Raw genomic sequence first — 5,000 nt, 5'->3', positions numbered from 1 at the left:
AAGAAATAAATGTTCAGAATCTACAGCTTGGTATAGGCTGCAGATAACCAGCACACCAACAATAGCCATGCAATGTATGCATGTATGCTTATCAACAGCAGATACATATCGGCTACTGCCATCGGTTAATGTCAGTTTTATTTGCCGATGCCGATATTGAGCATTGCGAGTGTGGACCTATATAGTGGCCCTCTGGAGTGAGTGTGGAACTATATAGTGGCCCTCTGGAGTGAGTGTGGAACTATATAGTGGCCCTCTGGAGTGAGTGTGGAACTATATAGTGGCCCTCTGGAGTGAGTGTGGAACTATATAGTGGCCCTCTGGAGTGAGTGTGGAACTATATAGTGGCCCTCTGGAGTGAGTGTGGACCTATATAGTGGCCCTCTGGAGTGAGTGTGGAACTATATAGTGGCCCTCTGGAGTGAGTGTGGAACTATATAGTGGCCCTCTGGAGTGAGTGTGGACCTATATAGTGGCCCTCTGGAGTGAGTGTGGACCTATATAGTGGCCCTCTGGAGTGAGTGTGGAACTATATAGTGGCCCTCTGGAGTGAGTGTGGAACTATATAGTGGCCCTCTGGAGTGAGTGTGGAACTATATAGTGGCCCTCTGGAGTGAGTGTGGAACTATATAGTGGCCCTCTGGAGTGAGTGTGGAACTATATAGTGGCCCTCTGGAGTGAGTGTGGAACTATATAGTGGCCCTCTGGAGTGAGTGTGGAACTATATAGTGGCCCTCTGGAGTGAGTGTGGAACTATATAGTGGCCCTCTGGAGTGAGTGTGGAACTATAGTGGCCCTCTGGAGTGAGAGTGGAACTATATAGTGGCCCTCTGGAGTGAGTGTGGAACTATATAGTGGCCCTCTGGAGTGAGTGTGGAACTATATAGTGGCCCTCTGGAGTGAGTGTGGAACTATATAGTGGCCCTCTGGAGTGAGTGTGGACCTATATAGTGGCCCTCTGGAGTGAGTGTGGAACTATATAGTGGCCCTCTGGAGTGAGTGTGGAACTATAGTGGCCCTCTGGAGTGAGTGTGGAACTATAGTGGCCCTCTGGAGTCAGTGTGTAACTATATAGTGGCCCTCCATCGTTGCCCACCGCTGATCCACAGTATGCGTGCTCAACTTTCATCTTTCATTGGCTCCTAACTCCACTTCCTGTTGATGTTTACCCATCATGTGCCTCTACACGACCAACTCCCTGGTGCTTCGTTGCCTCGTCTGTTTGTTGATGTTATTTATCGATGTTGTTTCATTCAAAGCACGCCCGGGTTCAGCTGCCGAACAGATTCTCATGTACGACGGCGATGACCCCTGGTGATAACAGGGGAAAGGCCCTTTACTTTAGGCCAGTGGAAGATTACTGGCCGGAAAACAAAGAAAATGATGTCTGTCCTTTCCTTACATTTGTCTTCTCCTTCCTCCTGTCCTGATGGTCTTGATTTTATGTTTGTTGAGTGAGTGAGTGAGTGAGTGAGTGAGTGAGTGAGTGACTGAGTAACTGAGTGAGTGAGTGACTGAGTAACTGAGTGAGTGAGTGACTGAGTGAGTGGTATGCTGTAGGAAGTTTCCCAAACGTTTTCATGTCAAGGACCCCCAAATTGACACTCATTAGCCCGCGGACCCCCATTTGAAAAGATATGCCAGGGACCCCCCCCATAAGAGAAGATTTTTACAGCTTCAGCAGTGATTCTCAACCATTTTCATTTCAAGGACCCCCTAGTTTGACATGCATTATAGGCTACGGACCCCCCATTTAATGGCATTTCTAAGTCTGGGATCCCCATTTATATTGTAAAATCAATGTTAATTAATTTAACTCAGAGCGTACAAATGTACACTCAGAGTTACAGACCCATAAGGGCCCATTTGGTTCCAAACTATCATTTCTAAGGGGACCCCCTGGAAGTGCCTCAAGGACCCCTGCAGGGGGTCCCCGGACCCCACTGCTGTAGTCAGTCGAGAGAGACTGTTGACTAACGCCAAGCGGGCGCTGTTTCTCCTTTATTTGCCGATGGGTTCTTCTCAGATCTGTAATAGCTGCGAGGAGAGTAAAGATTATTATTACATTATGATCTTTTTTTTATTTATTTTTTTATCCCACGATTTTGTAACCCATTTTTTCACCCAGTGTCAATTGGAAGGAACACGCTATTCCAACCAGTTCCTTTCCCCTCCATCAGGTGCCCCGGCTGGCCAGGGGGAGGCAGTTTAGAGACCAGGATTACTGCATGTTTTTTGTGAGGGTACCTACCCTATAGGGGACACGGGGAGAACATTCAAACTCCACACAGAAAGTCCCTTTCGCCAACGCCGCCTTGGGTATGGCCCCCCCGCCCCCCCCCTATTAATACACTCCATTCTATGTTATTCCATTTCCTTTCCATGCCAGAGTACGCCTGTTTGACCCCAACTTCTGTTCAATTCCTATTCTACGGTATTCTATTTGCTCCCTTGCTATTCTTATTGCATCTTATTCTATTCTCTTCATTTGCCCCGGCTGTCCCAGGCAGTATTCTCTTCATTTGCCCCGGCTGTCCTAGGCAGTATTCTCTTCATTTCCCCCGGCTGTCCCAGGCAGTATTCTCTTCCATTCTTTAGTGTCCCTGTGCAGCACACGTTGTCCTCCTGTGTGTGTCAGACTGTCTCTCTCTGCTGTCTCCTCCATCTCTCTCTCTCTCTCTCTCTCTCTCTCTCTCTCTCTCTCTCTCTCTCTCTCTGCTGTCTCTCTCTCTCTCTCTCTCTCTCTCTCTGCTGTCTCTCTCTCTCTCTCTCTCTCTCTGCTGTCTCCTCCATCTCTCTCCTCATCTGTCTTCTTCATCCATCTGTCAGGCCGATCTTTCACTCAAACGGCCGTTTTACTCGTATTGTTCGAGTTACTTTACTTTACTTCAGTCCTCCTGTGCAGTGGTGGAAAGTAACTAAGTACATGTACTCAAGTACTGTCCTTGAGTACAATTTTGAGGTATTTGCACTTTTCTCGATATTTATTTCCAATTTTCAATACTTTTACTTTTACTTTTCCACTACTTCTCAGGTAAATATTTTGTATATTGTTATTTCAATACATACATTAACCACTTCAGCCCAATATACTGTACATTTAGCCCATTTGAAAATAGCCTACAAAATAGCCTATAACTACAAGCTCACAATGCGTTGCAAAGTGACGCATTGTGCAGCTTGTAGATTGGCTATTTTCAAAAGATTGCTATACATTTGGTTGGCGAAAGGGTCTTTCTGTGTGGAGTTTGCATGTTCTCCCTGTGTCCCCTAGGGTAGTTACCCTCACAAAAACATGCAGTAATCCTGGTCTCTAAACTGCCTCCCCCTGGCCAGCCGGGGCGCCTGATGGAGGGGATAGGAACTGGTCGGAATAACTTGTTCCTTCCACGCGCTACGTCCGGCCGGGGAAACTCCCCTCTGTCAGGTGAAAAGAAGCGGCTTGGACTCCTCATGCATAGAAGGAAGCATGAGGTCAGTCCGCTGCCCCCCCAGGTTGGCAGAGGAAGTGTAGAGCCCAGGATTACATTAGATAATTGACACAAAACATTTTTTTAACACAAATCTTTGCTTCTGGGGGTGGGGTGGGGGGGTCCCTGGAACAACATATTTTCAGAATGGGGTCGGCGGCCAATTACATATATTTTTGGGGGTCCTTGATGATGGATAATTTTGAGTTATTTTGTGGGATTTGTTTACATGTTTCCAATGATTTAAATCATATGCCCTGTGTCCTGCTATAATATGAATCGTTACCTATGCCATATTGCCCTATGACTTATTTTTCACGTCACGTTGATCCCACTGAGGCTCATATCATTGCTGTCTCTGCTCCGTGAGATATCTCCTGTATGTTTATTTAGCAACATTCCATGACGTCTTGCATTCTCTGCCCCTCTGGTGAAAAACATGTTATTCGGCCTTGGTACGGTGCCAGAGCAGACAAATTGTCTCCTACTAACTAACTACTAGTAGTCAGTAACCAGTTATAAACTACATCTACACTTAAAAGAACTACGATTCCCTTTGGTCACACTTTCTGGATTCCCGGAAGTGTGATTGGCCACGTCTCCCAAGTAGGCCTCCCGGCAATAGGTGTCGCCATAATTCACTTTTGGTTACCCTCTGAACTCCAATTGAGTACTTCCTATGTCAGAGTTTGTTTTGTTATCATAACAGTATAAAATATGGTCACTGATGATGTGTCAGTGAGAGATCTTTTTAACGCTGTACGGACCTGCCATTTCTCTCCCGATGTAGTTGATAATATATATTGAATGGAAAATCCTTATAGCTCTGGTGTGTCTCTCCGTGTCTGTGTCAAACTCATTCTAAGGTATTCTGGTATACTCTCATACTTTTACTCTGCCTAATTCTCTCCTTTTAGTATTGTAGTTTTCCTCTAAAGTATTTATCCTTAAAATGTATTAATATAGAATTACAGTTTAACATTATAACAGTAAAGATAAAGTTAATATTCACTTGTTTAAAAGGTTTACAGTCCTTAATTCTGACTGGAGTATTTGTACTCTATTACATTCTTACAAATTCTCCTCAACGGGACTCCTCCAGAGCCCAGATGATTGATTGGTCTTCGATCCTTCCCTTATCTTAAATTTATACATCACTTGACATTAAAACGTTTGAGAACGACCGACAGGTTGTTTTTTTTTGAAAACTGTCAGGATTTAGAAGGCATTTTGTAGAATCGTCCTCAGGTCTAAATGGGTTTAAGTCATCATCATCACCACCTTTATTTATACTCGGAATACAGTTGAGGGCAAGCCCTCATTTTCAATGTAGTCGAGGTTACAATACACAAAATACAGTCATAAAACAATACATCAAACAACATTATAAATCAGGATAAATTACAAAGGAACTTTATACAGAACAACCAAGTACATTTTAATGCTGATACTTTTGAATTCCAGACTTCCACGTGTAATGTTCTACATGGTATTGATACCACTGCTCCTATGTGCTCCACTCTCCTCCTC

General features: G+C 44.6%; 1 protein-coding gene across 1 annotated transcript in view; it reads left to right on the top strand.

Moving 5' to 3' along the window:
* mei1 (meiotic double-stranded break formation protein 1) overlaps window positions 1-5,000 on the top strand; it is a gene marked incomplete at its 5' end in the record, with an annotated part of 203,305 nt that overhangs the window by 111,221 nt on the left and 87,084 nt on the right. The gene's annotated exons all lie outside the window — the stretch shown is intronic.

The sequence above is a fragment of the Electrona antarctica genome (genome assembly GCF_951216825.1).
Source record: "Electrona antarctica genome assembly, chromosome: 14".
In the NCBI taxonomy this organism is placed as follows: Eukaryota; Metazoa; Chordata; class Actinopteri; order Myctophiformes; family Myctophidae; genus Electrona; species Electrona antarctica.
Note: the sequence above shows the minus strand (reverse complement) of the source record. Positions and strands in the feature narration are given on the sequence as shown.